At 47.7% G+C, this 16874-nt stretch overlaps 1 long non-coding RNA gene across 1 annotated transcript; it reads right to left on the bottom strand.

The window, feature by feature from the left end:
- Positions 1–2672: 2672 nt before the first annotated feature.
- LOC122448588 lies at positions 2673–11209 on the bottom strand. The gene is made up of 4 exons (XR_006271685.1): positions 11107–11209; positions 10904–10951; positions 4177–4242; positions 2673–2890 (listed from the first exon to the last, which is right to left on the bottom strand). It is a non-coding gene; the product is annotated as an uncharacterized LOC122448588 (long non-coding RNA).
- Between the last annotated feature and the right edge of the window lie 5665 nt (positions 11210–16874).

The raw sequence follows: 16874 nt of genomic DNA on the forward strand, positions 1-16874 counted from the left end.
CACGAATGTCTCTGCCTCTCCCTCCATGGAGCGGTCACGCCTCCCTGAGTGGTCACTTGGAAGTACTGAGACCTCAGAGGAACCAGTGTATGAGCTTATTGGTCCATGAGTGGCCTAAGTGTCACCAAATCTTTGAACTGATTGCAAAAATCCTTATGTTTGGGTGACACTTGGAGACCTTAGGGTTTTGTCACCAGGAACTTAAGAAAGAGAGGGAGGTGTGGATGCTGAGAACTTTAGTGAACAGTGTCCAGGCGTTAATGGCTTAATTCACTCCAGGAAAAGCTGCAGTGAGTCTCCCTGGGTGCACAGCTCTCCCAGGCCCTGGAGAAACTCAGGTGAGGATGGCATTCACCTTGAGAAGCGAATTATCCATCTCTGGTCCTACCAACACCAGCCATCTGTCTCCGACCTCCTGACTTTGCAGCATGCCAGTGACATCTGAGAACAAAAGGATGCTTGCTGACATGCAATATTCTGTGCCCTCTTCCCTGGGGTGCCCACAAACCTAGCCTGCAAGGGCAGGGGTGATCTGTGACGAAAGCAAGCAGATCCCTCAGGAGAGCAGGACAAGGACTGCCCAGTTCTCACTCAGACTTTTCCCCATGTGTGTATCAGCTACTCAAGGGAAGCAGGTCAAAACATGCAGCAGATGCCGAATCCCAATACACGGTGGTTGTCTGGACTCAGTCCTTTAGAATCCTAAGTTAATTCAGCATTTCCACAAGTAGGTGACCTGTGGGAACACTGCAGCATACAAGGTAATTTTACATGCCAAGTCCATAAATGTTATTTATTTTTAAGGGATGGATTTATTTTAAAGTATATTAGAAGAAATAGAAAACATGAACATGAACTCCATGATTTCACATCCATAACTGCATGGGCTGAGGTTTAATTTTAAGAAATGTTTCCATTTAAAGAGGAATGTTAAATAATAGTACAGGTAGTAGTACATCGAGATGACCCAGAACAATTGTGGGGTTGATGGGAAATGCTGAGTTCCTAGCAGGCTGGTGTTTGATCCCTGGAGTTAAAGTCCCATTGGTCTGGGGAGGCCCCACCCCCAGCCCATTAAAGTCACAGAGAGAGGTGTCAGGGTGACCTCACCCCCGGCCCAGTGAAATAGGAAGGTTTGCTCATGGAACAAAATTGGGTCTGTTTTTCTGCACGTGTCCCCAGGCTAATACTGGAGAAAATGAATCTGGGTTGACCGGTCTGGCTTCACTTAAAATACGTAAAACTGGCTTCCTTTGCCCTTCATGGCAACGACTTCCAGGTGCTTTACCTCCCGCCTAACCTGTCTGTCTGCAGGGCAGGGCTGCAGAAAGAGTTTAGATCAAATGTTTTTGTGGAAGAGATGCTGATTTATAAAGCCGCTTCATTAACCGCTGTTTTAATGAAGCAGATTACCATCCCCAAGGGAGACTTAACATCCAGTGTGACTTAGCACGTAGATGCTGCTGTCATTTAAAAGGATCGTTAAACCTGTATTTTAATAGTGAGCTGACATAAACCTTCCACCCACCTGTGTGGACAGGGGTGAGCTCATCTAACAAGTAAGTGTGCAAAGTCACTTACAGGCAAAGACACCCAACAGTTAATTGCCTCTAAAATGAGTAGGCTGGAAACATAAGCGCCCAAGACCCTGGTTTTATGTCTGGTAGAAATCAGAAATGGTCTGCAGGCAGCTTGCTCTTTGCCCACATAGCACTTAGAGCTGCTGACTGCAGCACGTGAATTATTCACCAGGTGGTGGCTCTCCCTGCGCTCGGGGAGACAGGTCTAACAGGTGGATGGCAGCCAGGTTTTGCTCTTTTTGCTTCTCACGTTGTCTCTAGAGGCTCACAGAGGAAGAGTTCTCAGCACGAGCTGCTTCATTATGATTCATGAAGAGCAAGCAAAAGGTTGATTCTGCCCGAGGTGCCCTGGATTCCACATTCAACAAGTACTTCTTGAGCACCTACTATGTGCCAGGCACTGTTCTTGACCAGGCTTTTAGTGGAGAGATAACGTGGACTGAAATCCCTCCCAGCTGCGGGGTGGTCCCTGGGAGACAGAGGGGTAGAGTGGACGCAATGAAGGGGGTCTGGTGGTTGCTATGACTGCTGCCTCCTCCAACAGTAACTAACATTTAGCTCACTTTTGCAGAGTCTTGTCCCCCACTGTAGGTGAGTTGTGGTTCTAAGCCATCCACCTATGTGAATCACTTTATTTAACCCTCACAGCCCAAGAGGTGCAGAGCATTACTAGCTTCATTTTATAGGCAAGGGAACTGAGGCACATAGGCATTAAGTAATCTATTCTAGTGGATAAATGGCACGGTGAGAATTTGAACCATAGTTCCATGAGTTTCACAATCTATTTTCATCACTCTGCCATGATGCCACTTCTTCGAGGAAATGCAATGGCTAAAAATCAGATGCTGAGCTGTAACATTCAATAGGGCTTCCCACATGGCTCAGTGGTAAAGAATCGGCCTGCCAAGCAGGAGACACAAGTTTGATCCCTGGGTCGGGAAGATCCCCTGGAGAAGGAAATGGCAACTCACTCCAGTATTCTTGCCTGGGAACTCCCAAGGGCAGAGGAGACTGGCGGGCTACCGTCCATGGGGTTGCAAAGAATCAGACACAACTTAATGACTAAACAACAACAAAATTTAATAATCAGGACCCTGGCAGGATTCTGCCAAGACGGTACGACAAAAAATAGACAGGAACTGACTGCTAAGCAACCCACTTGTCAGTGAGCAGCTCCTGGGAGCTGGGTCAATGTTCATGTGAAGAAGATCTGACCAATCAGAGCACCCCGTTCTCCAGACTGTGATGATTGGCTCAGGATGTGAGCTCCAGCGTTGCTCCAGAGGCAGTGAGCCTGGGACTTTTCAGTGCTGTTGGGAAAAAAGCATCTCCATCTGCTGGGGTGGGTAAGCAAAGAGGATATCAACCCAGAGCTGCTGGGCGTCATCCCTGATGCTTCTAGGAGAAGGCCTGCCTTAGCATAAAGCCACTATGGAGATAGAGTCCAGACAACATTGTCAGTACTGGGGTTAAGCTGAGTTTTTTGTGATCCAATAAATCATCTTTGGGCTTAAGCCATCTTAAGTTGGCTTTTCCATCACTTGCAACCAAAAGTGTCATGACGGATATTATAGGAAAAGCATTAGTGCTCCCATTTGACAGGTAATAAAACTGAGGCTTCAAGCAGAAGACAGGGGGAGGAACTGATAGTTACTATTTGCTACTTGCAGTCCACTCTCCCATTGCTTTATTTAATAATATTAGGCTGGGTTGCAAACCCTAGTATGTGTGACACTACCTCACAGTGAGACATTGCAAGTCATATTATTCCAAGCCTCAGCTCTTTATCCATGCAATAACTGAGCAGGGATCTATCAGCTTATCCCCAAGGATGTTCCCTGTGGTGGTAGCACCTTATAAAGCTCTGCTGTGGAAAGGTTCCATGGTCAATAGGTCCAGGAAAAGCTGCACCCTCTGGCTTCCTCTTCAGAACATTAATGCATTAGATAGAGGCTCTGAAAAGCCCTGTAGTCAAGACACATGTGTAGTTAACCCAGCATTTCCAAAATGTATGAGTTTGGCTCTGAATTCATCATGGATGTTAAAACCACAAATAGGAAGAAAGAAAAGATGATACCCAGTAGGTAAAATCTTGTTGTCAAAAATTGTCATAAGGATTGAATTTTTCAGTTCACTCTGGAAAAGCTCATTTGAGTCTCTCAAAGGCTGAATAACTGGGAAGTCATCAAGCTGCAGCCTGTGAGCCACAGGTTAGACAAAGGAAGAACTGTCCTACGCAACAAGTTGTCAACCTAGACATGGAGTAGTTAGCCCTTGATAGGGAGATGCCCATCTGTGATAGTCCAAGGACTAGATGACCTCCCCTTGAGATAGAAAGCAGAAAACAAACTTAGGACATTCTTGTTCTATCAACATAATGCAGAGCACAGAGGGTTGACCTACAGAAGCCCACATAATCGAGACACTCCCATTTCTGTCCATTCCATTTATCTGAGGTTTCTCAGTATTATTATCCCAAGTGATTAACCCCGGATGGGTTGGAGCTGGACAGAGCAATACTCCCAGGGGTAATCTTTCCCTTGACCCTTGCTCCGTCTCCACCATGTATGAAGTTGAATTTCCCCTGCTGGCTCACCTGTGCTTGTGTCTCCAGACAGATCTCATACCAGCGGCTGCAGCAGTTCCTGTCCCAAGCTGGGTCCTAGCGGGAAACAGATGGCAAATCTCAAGAAGGAAATTGAAGAGGGTGTGATGGAAGAAGTGTTCACAAGATGACTACAGGTTAAGGAAACCAAGAAAGGGGCTTTCCCTGGTGGTCCAGTGGTTAAGAATCTGCCTGCCAATGTGAGGGACACAGGTTCGATCCACGTGCCGCTGGGCAACTACGCCTGTGCACCACAACTACTGAAGCGCGCCCTCTAAAGTCTCAACTGCTGAGCCCACCTGCTGTAATAATGAAGCCCACGTGCCCTGGAGCCCATGCTCTTCGAGAGAAGCCGCTGCAACGTGAAGTCCACACACCGCAACCAGAGAGTAGCCCCTGCTCTCTGCAGCTAGGGAAAGCTGGAGCGCAGCAAGGAAGACCTACAGCAGCCAAATAAATAAAAAAAGAAAACGAAAAGGAACAGCGAGGACCCTGAGGATTAGCATCAGAGGGAAGCAATGGCCTCCGCAGGCCTGAAGACAAAGAAAGAAGCTGACGCGGAGCCCAGGGAGGGCTGTGGTTGCAAGAGAATGTGGTTGGCCCAAGCAAGGGAAGAAGAGAAGCTTGGCCTTTGCCAAACTCTGCACTGCAAGTCCTTTCCCAGGTATATTTCGGGGGGTGGGAAGGTGGAGTTTTTATTTTTATGAGTCTAAATTTACCTTTCTTTGTAATTGTTATTACTAGGTAAGTCCTGTCTAAGCAATATTTGATTTAATCAGTATATCAAAGATTTCCACCTATGTTTTCTTCTAGAGTTTTCAGCTGTTACGCTTAAGTCTACAATCCATTTGAATTTCGTTTTTATAGGGTATGAGTAAGGGGTTGAGGTTCATTTTTCTCCAAATATATTCATTTATTTCTGAACCATTTGTCAAAAAAACTTTCTTTTCCCCATTGAATTACTTGGGCACATCTGTTGAGTATCATTTGAATATATTTGAGTCCTGTATTTGTGGACTTTCTCTTCTGCTCCACTGGCCTCCACATTTTTCCTTATGCCAGTACCACCCTATCTTGATTATTGTAGCTTTATAATAAGTCTTGAAATCAGATAGTGTAAGTTTCCAAACTTAGTTATATTTATTTATTTATTTTTAATGATTCCAGATCCTTTGTGTTTTCATTTAAATCTTATAATCAGCTCATCAATTTCTCAAAATGTCTCCTGGAATTTCAGTTGGGATGCCATTAAATCTATAAATCAGTTTGGGGAGAATTGCCATCTTAACAATAATAGTTAAGTCTTCTAAATCCAGGAACTAGGTATATCTTTGCATTTCTTTCAGTGTTTTAATTTTTTTTTTTTTGTAATTTTTAGAACACAGGTCTTGTGTATATTTGGTTAAATATATCCCAAGGTATTTTAACCTTTTCTGATGGTATTGCAAATGGCATTTTAAAATTTCATTTCCCAATTGTTCATTGCTGGTATATAGAATTTAAATTGATTTTTTTTATTGATCTTCTACCCTGTGATCTTTCCAAATTCAGTTATTACTTCTTGTCAGTTATTTTGCTGACTGTTTAAAACAAATGTCTCTGTTGTCCAGCCTTGGTCTCCTCCTTCGGAGTAACCTCTGTGATGTGTTAAATGCATTTTTCTAGATCCTTTTTCCATATATTTTCCCCACATAAATATGGGCCCACACAAAGGACCTAATATTTTTATCTTATCTCATGTGAAAAGAAAGTGAAAGTGAAGTTGCTCAGTTGTCTCCGACTCTGCGACCCCGTGGACTGTAGCCTACCAGGCTCCTCCGTCCGTGGGATTCTCCAGGCAAGAATACTGGAGTGGATTGCCATTTCCTTCTCCAGGGTATCTTCCTGACCCAGGGATCGAACCCAGGTCTCCCGCATTATAGGCAGATGCTTGAACCTCTGAGCCACCAGGGAAGCCCCTTATCTCATGTAAGTGGTATCACTGTGCTATCACTCTTCAACTTATTTCACTCTTAGACTTGTTTTCACTCAACACTATGTCTTGAAGATGTTACCATGACAGTAATAAAGATCTACAGTTTCCGTCAGGTCTCTGGGTTATTTAGATCGGAGAAAATAATAAAATCTATTAGCTGTTCTTCTGTTGCGGGACATTTAGGTCAGCTGTAATTTTTTGCTATTATGAGCACTACTGCAATGAGCATCCTCAGACGCATCTCCAGGCCCACGTGGGTGAGACTTCCCCAGAGCGGACTGTGACTGAAGGTGGACTAGCAGGTCCTGGGGTACACACAGCTGACATTCTCAGGGATGACGACCTCCCTCTGCCTGGGGTTCCTGGTGAGACTCAGACCTGCAGGGCATTGTGTTGAGCCCTAGAGGGAGGGGGTGGAAGGGCTTGCCCTGCAGCGGAGAAGAGGGATACGTGTGTGCGTGGCGAGTGATGAGTATGCATGAGTATGTGTCTTTTGCATGGGGGACACAGATTATGGCATGCACGCATGCATGGAGATGCATGTATATGCAGTGTGCATGGGTATATGTATGCATATGAACATATGCGCGGTGCACAGGGTCCGTGTGTGGGTGCTGATTTTCAGGAGTAATAGGCCAGCGTGCCGCCCGGACTCGCTATGTCTGTGTACATGTGAACACACATCTCCAAGTATGTGCTGCCCAGGCCCAGGTCAGGTGCAGGTGCCTGCGGGTGGTGCTTAGCGTGGGCGCACATGCGCAAGTGTGTGGACACACGCATGGGGCTCTGATTACGACTGGCCTCTGTTAAGAGCCCCCCTTGTCCGCCAGACATGCTTCTAAGCACTTTCCATGCCCTGGCTCGTGGAAGCCTCACAACAGCTTCACCTGAGATACGATCTTAGGTGTAAGGAAACCGAGGCACAGAGGGGTTTAATCACGCGACCCAGATCACAGTTTGGTGCTGGGCTCTGGACACAGAGCCTGGCCTCAGACGCAGTGATTCAATCCCCTATATGTGAGGGTGCGTATCCACAGTAGGGTGCTGTGCATGCCACTATTACAAGCATTGTGTCCACAAGTGTGTGTAAGACGGTGAGAAAATGCTCTGCATGTGTGTGTACGTGCACATGCATGGTTCCATGGATGTGCGTGTACAGGGGAGTGTACACGTGTGCAGGCACATGCATGTGCTATAGACAAGCTTCGTACAAGCGTGGATATACGCTCGCAAGTGTGTATCCACAGCGTGCCTGTGGGTGTGTGTTCAGGCAGACACACTCATTTGGAGATGAGGTGTGGATTTGCAGTCAGGCGTGGCAGAGGTATCCCAGGGCCCTGGAGGTGCTCTGAGGGAAGCTGACGGCCTCCCTTCCCTCTCGCCTCCTGCCTCCTCCCCACACTCCTCACCCGAGGTTTCTCTTCCTCCCGCTGTGTCCCTGTGGGTCCTCTCAGCTGGGGAGGAGGAAGGCAGCCTCACGGCTGAATCTGCATTAGACGCTGCTGCTTTGTGTTCCCCAGGCTGCGGGTGGAGCACCAGCAGGGAGTCAGCAGCCCCTGGGGAGGAGGGCGGGCTTCCTGGGGTTGCTCCTATGTCACAGGGTGCTTTTAGGGTGCGCATATGAGGTTGCCCTCATGATCAAGGGGTGTGGTTCCAGAGAGAGGCTTCCACCCACGACCCAGTGTCTCCTGGGAACTTCACAGGGGTCATGGATGGAAAAGTATGAGGACGCCACTCCCCCAGGCACCACTGCACGTGATAACCGAGGCTGAAAACCCTTCTCTGGATGGCTGGAGCATCTTGACCTTGGCTGAGGCACGTCCCACCTCTGAGACTCATTCTCCTGCTCTGAGCTAAGGAACCTCACTAACATCCACGATTTTTGTGTCCAGGTCCACCTCTGATTTCCCTCTGGACCAGGCTTCCCTCACACTGAGCCATTGTGTGGACTGGGCGGGGCTGACCCCAACCCGCAACACTGGGGTGGGGGTGGGACCTGGGTGTGGCCAAGCAGATCCATCCATCCTCTTGGATGCTATGACTGGCTGTGGGATGGACATGTGACCCAGAATGGGCCAGTGAGGGCCTGTGCTGGGGTTTTTGCTGGATCTGGTAAGAAGGGACTCTGTGCCTTGGGGCTGGCTGTGCTGGTGGGATGGAAGCTGGGAGCTGGTGGTGGTCATCTAGGCCACCCCGCATGGAGACAACCAGCTTGAGAGCGAAGCCCAGACATAGAGAGGGACCGAGTCATGATTGGATTGTTGGAGTCCCTGGATGCAGCTGGGTCAGAAACCCAGGACATCCGACCTTAGTTCCCTGAGACAGTAAATTTTCTTTTTTCACTTAAGCCTGCTTGGACTGAGTTCTGCCACTTGCAACCAGAAGAATCCCTACTCCTGGAGCCCAGAGTTTGCCCTGGGGACATCTAAGCGGTGGGTCCAGGCAGACCGCAGAAGGGGCACTGCTGCAGGAAGGCTGTGTGCTTGGCGTCTGAGGCCCAGGCGGGCTGAGGACAGGGCAGTGCTGAGTCCCCTCACCCACCCAGGATGGCCCCGGGCTCAGGCGACCACAGGGAGCTGAGTGCCCAGCTCACAGCCCTCTTTCCATGGGCAGCATTGGTCCTGCCAAGTTGGCTGCGCCGGGCCCAGTCGGGTGGCACTGGGCAAAGACAGTCAGAGGCGGCTTCCTGGAGAACAGAATCTGAGAGCGAGGAGGGAGGAGAGGTCCCTGGGACCCACGCCTGCTTGAAAAATGAACGGCTGCCCCAGCCGACGCTGCACACCGTCCTCCACCCTGCATCCTTTTCTCCAGAGCTCTGCGGTCATGATTACAGGTAACTAACAAATTCATACATTTCTATTTTGTCTCTGCCCCCAAACTAGGCTGGACATTCCATGAGGGCAGGGGTTTTCCTTCATGGTCCTCACTGCACAGCCCTGGCACGTAGTGGGTGCTTTCTACAAATACATTAACTGAAGGAACGAAGTCTCCCTTCTGGGCACAGCATCCCCGATTGTCCTTTGGAGAACCTCTGTCCTGCACTCTTCGCTCATGAGCCGTGACGGGGGGAAGACCCACACCCATTGCACACGGGCCCATGACTCAGGCTTGGCAGTCCACATATCCAAGACCACTGGCTACACCTGGGCAGGTGGTACCCACACCAGGAGCTGAAATCCCTGCCGCTCAAGCCCGAGTCCTGGCACAAGGCTGCTTCTCCCAAGAGAAAGGGGCACCCTTCCTAACGGACACAGAGGCACCTCAGGGGGCAGCCCTGGCCAGGAGCAAATCTCGTCACCTTGACCCCAGTGCTTGGGTCAGAGATGGGCATGTAACCAGGCTGGTCCAACCAGGTGAATCCTAGAAATCCACAGGTGCCACTGTTACTAGCAAAGCCTGTTAACAATTCTTGGGAAATAAAACAAGAAATAGACATCTGGGTAATAGTCTAACCTTTTTCTTTTCCTTGGTGCTTTGTCTGGTTTTGCTTGCTCACAGGGTGCCTCATACAGATGCCTCACACCTCGCCCTTCAGACCAGAGCTCCTGGTAGGAAAGGCTGAATGGGTACCCCAGCCCCACAGTGGGCAGCAGCACTGCCCACGATACTCAATCTGAGACGGCAGCGGAGGGCTGTGTGCAGAGATGCTCTGACTCTTTGCGACCCCATGGACTGCAGCATGCCAGGCTCCTCTGTCCTCCACTATCTCCTGGAGTTTGCTCAAATTCTTGTCCATTGAGTCGGTGATGCTATTTAACCGTCTCATCTTCCACTGCCATCTTCTTCTCCTTTTGCCTTCAATCTTTCCCAGCAGAAGGGTTTTTCCAGTGAGTTGGCTCTTTGCATCAGGTGGCCAAAGTATTGGAGTTTAGCTTCAGAAACAGTCTTTCCAATGAATGTTCAGGGTTGATTTCCATGCAGTCCAGCAGCCTCTAAAGGGTCTTCTCTGACACCACAACGTAAAGCATCAATACTTTGGCCCTCAGCCTTCTTTATGGACCAACTCTCACATCTGTACATGACTACTGGGAAAACCATAGCTTTGACTATATGGACCTCTGTCCTCCCCACTAACAAGACCATATAAAGCAGCCTTGCCCATAGCCTAAGGGGTTGGAACATGGGCTTTAGAGTGGGACTGCACACCCCTCCATTCTTTAATCAAAAAAATAAAGCTTTCCTTTGCTTCTGAACTGAATTCTGTCTCCCTCTATTGGCTTAAACAAAACCAGGCATGAGGACCCTAGTTCAGAATGGACTCAGGGATGGAAGGAAGAGAATATCTTCCTTCTAGGGTTGCTGCACTGGCAATGGCTTCTTCCCCCAGAGAGGGAAGAGGAGGGGGAAACTGCTAGAGCCCCTGGATCCAGCCCTACCTGAGGCCAGAACTATCCTCAGGCCTTTTCAGTTCTATAAGCACAACCACATATTCCTCTTTTGTTCACATCCATCGACACTGGATTTTCTGTCACTGACATCTGCTGGAGACCTGTCTGTCTGATGCAGGAGGAGGGGCAAGGATACCCTGCAGGGCAACCATGCAGCTAGATGAGACCCAGTCCTTGAAAAGCACTTCGTCTTTTTTAAGCACTTCATATAGGAAGGGCTCCTGAAGGTGCTGGCAGACTGTGACCTCATCCCCACCAGCCCTCCTCTCCCCACCAGGTTGCCCCTTTCAGGAGTCCAGACCCCTCCCCAGGGCAGTCACTGCCCCCTCCTCCAAAATGAATTTCAGGTACTCACGGCTCCTCTCTTTCGGCCCAGTAATTTTCTTCTTTCCCATTTTGTCATCTGAAAAGATGGCAAATTGAAGCACTTAATTTTCCTCCTTCAAACCAATTAATATGAAAGTGCACAGCGCTGAAGTACGACAGCGAAGGCAAGCCATTTATATCAATTAGCAAAAATAAACATGAGCTTTGTGCAAACTGAAAATAAAGAACAACCTCAGAAGCATGAAGCCCAGCAGGGAAGCCTGGGAATTAGGGCCTCTGGAGCCTCGTGGAAGAAGCAAGGATTTGAGAGTGCTATTAAAATTGCATCTCATCCCATCATCCCACCATGTCCCGAAGTAAATATGTCCAGGAATCAAGAGAATTTCCAGGCAAAGTCACACCTCACTGTTCCCAAATTTCAACTCAGCCAAGCTGGAATGCTGAGTCTATCTCTGAAGCGTGTCCTCTGTTCACCCACATTTCTTCCTGGCCATTGCCTCCCTGGGCTGAGTTCCATCACCCATCATGCATGACCTTCCTGGATTATAACAGCCTCCTCCCTGGTCTCTTGGCTTCCATTCAATGCCCTTCAATCCAAAGCTCTGGTCATTCAACACGTATTGCAGTCAGAGCAAGCTTTAGAAATGTAAATTAAATCATGTCACCCTCCGCTCTGAAACCTTCAATGGCACCCCACTGCTCTTAGAATAAAATCTAAACTCCAGATCATGGCCTGCAAGGCCCTGCGTGGTCCGGCCGCCTCTCCAACACATCCCCCTCCAGGCTCCCCCGGCTCGTGGCATTGCAGCCAGGCTAACTTCCTTACTGTTCCTCCCAACTCCCCAAGTTCAGTCCTACCCCAGGCTCTTTGCACCTGCTGTTTCCCCACACCTTTCCCTGTGGTCTTTTCCTGTCTTGCCTGTCTCAGCTCAAATGTGACAGCCCCACCCCACACCCTGCAGGTTCATGTCAGTGCTGTTTATCTCCTTCACATTCATTCAGTCCACAAATATCTGTGGAACATAAGCACCAGCCACATTCTAGCCCATGTGGATACAACAATAAACAAGACAGACAAGAACACTGCCTGGTGGAGCTACATTCTGGCCTGGGGGATGGGGTGGGTAAGAAAAACAGCAAGTACTCCAAAAAAAACCAATCAAATGGGTGAATCCCCTGAGTCCTGGGCAGATGGAAAGCCCCTTGTCAGGGTCAGGGTTAACTGGAGAGGTGACTGGTATAAATGCCAAGTCCCAGAACCGTAGATCAAAGAGGGGGTGTCTACAGGGAACTGAATCGCCCAGAAGAAAGTGACAGGTGTCACCAGACCTTCTTCAGAATTCTAAGAGGGCAAACAAACAAGTGTCAATGAAACGTTTGATGTCTACTCCAGCTCATGTGCAAGCTATAGGTCAAATTTATAAGCCAGAGAGAGTTATATTTTAAAGTGCTGTGTTTTATTACCTAAAGTAAATTTGTGTAATCAATATGTTTTAAGTCCTGGTGCATATGTTCATCGTTTAAACTATTGATGGAGATAGAGGTACAGTATGGGGTCTCTGCTTCCCACCCCCCGCCCCTGGGGAATTCAGCAGAGCCCAGGGAACTGGGAGTGCTCCCTCGGGGGCAGGGGGAAGGTCTGCTGAGTAGCCAAATAGTAACAAAGTCTTCCAATTAAATGAGCCCATACTACATGCCAGGTCCCATGTCAGTGGTCACATGTGTGATTTTGTTGACTTCTCAGGACAACCCCATTCTGCCAAGTCTTGTTATCATTACTTACAAATGAGGGAACAGAGGCATAGCATTTTCGACAAGGTCACACAGCTCTTAAGCAACAGAGTTGGGACTTAAACCCAGGTTCACATGACTTATCAGAGCTAGGGTGATCAATTCATCCCAGTTTGCCCAGAACCATCCCAACTTGAAAATTGAAAGTCCCACGTCCTGGAAACCCCTTGAGCCCCAGAAAACCCAGGACTTTTGTCACCCAAAACAATGCTCATACTTTGAACCACAAGGGTAAATAGTTTCTTTTTTTTAACGGGGGGTGGGAGAGGGGCGGAGTATAGAAAGACCTGGCAGGGGTTTCCCAGGAAGTATAAACCCATGAATCTCAGAAAGGGACAGGAATGTGTGAGCAATAGAAAGTAGCCCTATTTTATTGGAATTTTTAAATTTTTAATTTTAAAATAATTATAGACTCACAGGAAGCTGCAAATAACATTACACTGAGTCCTGTATATCCTGCCCCCATCTTCCTCATAGTGACATTTTATACAGTTGTAATTCTACATCAGAGCCAAGAAACTGACCTTGGTACACAGCTGTTAACTAGACTACAGACCTTATCCAGTTTCATCATTAGTTACATGTGCTCATTTGTGTGTCCATGTGTGTATGCACATATGCACATGCATACTGCCCTGTGCAATTTTATCACACGAAGAGGTTCATGTACCCACGACAGCCGTCAAGATATAGGACTGTCCCCTCATGACAAAGGAGAGCCCTTGTGCTGCCCCGTTATAAAATTCACACCCAATCCACTCAAAACCCCACTCCCATTTCTACCACCTGGCAACTACTTAGATATTCTGTCTCCATAGTTTCATCATTTCGAGAGTGTCAGGTAATGGAATCACACAATTCGTAACCCTTTGCAATTGTCTTTTTCACTCAGCATAATGCCCTTGACATCCATCGGGGCTGTTGCGTGTACCAATAATTCACTCCGTTTTATGACTCAGTCGTATTCCATGGTCCCACGACAGAGATGTGCTAGAGTTTGTTTAAACATTCACCTCCGGAGGACATCTGGGTTGTTTCTTTATCGCTTGATGGCTTGAGCTCTGTCAGAGGTAAAGAAAGATGGGCCTGACCGTGAGGAGCCAGAGAGTCAAGATGGACAGAGGCTTGACCCTGTCAACCTGCGCAGTCAGAGCAGAGTCTGAAGGAATGGACAGCGGGGTGCAGGAAGCTGTCTTAGGGAGTACGCCGTTATTCAGGTACACGTCACAGGAACCCAAAGCAAAAGCGGTAGATTTTTGGCTTGTGGAACTGAAGAGTGCAAGAACTGCACTGCTTCAGGCACGGCTGGATCTAGGGGCTCCAATGATGCCCTCAAATCTGGTCTTCCTCGTCTTTTCTCTCTTCCTCCCTCCTCCCCTCCCTCTCCCTCTCTCTTTCCTTCTCTTTCTCTCCCTCCCTCCCTTTGGCTCTACCTTCCTTTCTGTTGACTTTGCTCCCCACAGGCCCACTCTGAGTAGTGCAGGAAGCCCCCAGCCTCCTTCATACCTTCTCAGTATCCTCAAGGAAAGGGACTGCTTCTTTCCAGCTGGTTTCAGGAGCTCCACCCCCTGAGCCGATCACTGAGGCTGGGGGAGTGCACCACTCCAATTAGCTAGACCTTGGTCATGTGCCCTCTCCTTGAGCCAGAGTAGGACTGGCCTGAGAGTGGGGAGCAGAGATTCTTCAAGGGAAACCTGGGTCACGGTCAGCAGAAGGCAAAGGAGGGATGAATGCCCAAGAGGCACCTGCATCAGGCGACCGCTGCTGAAGGAACGCTCTGCCGGCGTGTTCAGGATGCGCCGCGGCTGAAAAGCCCGTGACTGGCAGAGGCCAGCGGAGAGGCGAGCAAGGCACGGAGGGAACACGCCCAAAGCGCACGATCCTCCTCAAAGCCCACACAAATATTTTAGTTTCTTTGAAAATCATGAAGAAAAAAATGAAAATAATCTGTCTTGAAATACATTCATCTTTTACTAACAAAGTCATAAAACATCATCTTTATTTATTATGTTAAGGAAGAAGGGATCTGTAAATCTTAACACAGTGGGACTAGGAATTTGCTTGGACATGGTGGACAAAAGGAGGCCATTAGGAAGGTGCCCAAATTCTGACCCTGGCATTTAAAGGAAAGGTTGGCTTATCTTAAGGAAGTTGAATGAAGAGTTCAGTGTCAGCTGACTTAGTTGAAAGTACTAATGCAAGGCTAAAGTTACCGACTTTGGGGTTTGAATCCTGGATCCATGACCACTTGGCAGAGCAGCCTTGAGTAAGGCTCCTAACCTCTCTGCGCCTCCTGTCGCCCATCTGTACAATGGGCACAAGAGTTATTTTCTCTGAGTTGTCATGGGGATTAAATGAGACACTGTGTGAGCTGAGCAAAGAGTTCAGCATATAGTCAGTGCCTAATAAATAGAATCAGAATCTGAGTTTGTGGAAACCCAAGATTAGAATTTGAGAGACCAGAAATGAGGTGACACCTGAAGCTATGAGCAGAGGAGCTGCCCGAGGGAGCAGGTAGAGAGAAGAGGGGGAGGCAGAATTCTGGGACATGCAGAGATTATGAGGAGGAGGAGACAGCAAGAGATGAAGGAGGAAATACTAACACCGAGATCTTGGAAGCCAGGAGAGTAATGCACATTAGGAAGTTGGAGGTCATTACCAGAGTTGGATCCTGCAAAACAGTCCAAAATAAATGATGGGGAAAGAACTGGGGAAGAAATAGATAATCTGTGGTTCTGTCTGAGCAGTTTCTAGGCCCCTTGCTTTTTACTAATTATTCCTTCATTTAACCAACAAATACTCACTGGGCTCATTCCATTGTGTATTGGCCTCAAGGTCATCCACTTAGGATATTCCTGCTGCATGGTTGTTCTGGAGTGCTCCTGATTTCCACCTGTTCTATTTCTCAGCCATCTATCTATGATCATCTGAACAATCTTTTTGCATCCAGTAAATTCCCATTTTGCCTCAGTTAAGAATTCAGCTGCTGTTATTGGAAACCAAGGAAATCAAGTGGATAGCTCATCTCTCACAGTTGGTCTACATGTCTTGGGAAGAGACAACTCCCACACGCTGTATAAGAATGGGCATGACCTAAGCCTGGCCAATCCAAGCAGATGATCCGTTAGGCAGAATGAGCGGTTCTCACTAGTCCAGTGACAGTCAGTCTGGGATATTGCTGGAACTCTCACAAAGAAGAAAGTATCTTTGGAGTTGCTAAGCTGGTGGAATAGCATGCTACCGTTAATGGGGACCATCTCAGCCACCGTGAGAGAACGATCTTCCAGGGAATGATGGATGAGAGATGGAGACGAATACTTCCTAGTCATAGTTAAGCTCCTGGATCCAGCCCCTCCTGAAACCCCTGGACTTGCCCACAACTAGGCCAATAACTTCCCATTTTGGCTTAAGTGTGTGAGTTGGGCTTCCATCTTTCAATCAAAAAAATCTGTCTACTACAAAGATTACAATGCTAAAAAGCAAGTGGCATTCTCCATGGTTCTTCACGGACAAGTGGCTTCATAGACGAATGTTATAACTAAATGTGAAAATATAGTACACACAGTAGGTCCTACATATTTGTTGCTCACCTCCCACCTCCCAAGTGGACTCACACATGACTTTGCCAGTAAGAAGAACAGGGAGGGGCCACAGGCTATTTTTTCAAATCAACAACATGCCAAGGTCAACAAAAGGAATTTTGTATCTCCCTGCTTGCTAAACTCAAACACCTTTCCACATCAGCTTTTTATCACAGTCTTGGGCCACCCAAATTATTCCAAAATAGACATCCTAACTTCTAAGAACATAAGCAAAGCTAGTGTTAATGAAATGTTTAAAGCCTGTTATAACTCATATGTTAGTTTTACTTCAAATTTATGGGCCTAGAGAGATACATTCATAATATATGATGTGTACATTTTTATTACATTGGGGGACCCACATATAATCAACATGGACTCCTGATTTATGACCATCTTTATAAAACTTGGAGTATAATTTCATTACTTTTAAATATTTACAGAGGTTCAAAGTTGTAACTTTGGTTTTATGACCTACAGTGAAATAACGTGGTCTTATCTGTGACTTGTTTGATGCTAAGTCCTTGGTTAGGAAACAACCAAAAAGAAGAATCTTGGGCCTTTGGGTGGTGCAAGTAGTGTTCTGACGACCCTGGAGGGGAGGCAGTGTCCTGGAGCAGGGCCCGG

This window comes from Cervus canadensis, chromosome 10 (assembly GCF_019320065.1).
Source record: "Cervus canadensis isolate Bull #8, Minnesota chromosome 10, ASM1932006v1, whole genome shotgun sequence".
NCBI classification, from domain to species: Eukaryota; Metazoa; Chordata; class Mammalia; order Artiodactyla; family Cervidae; genus Cervus; species Cervus canadensis.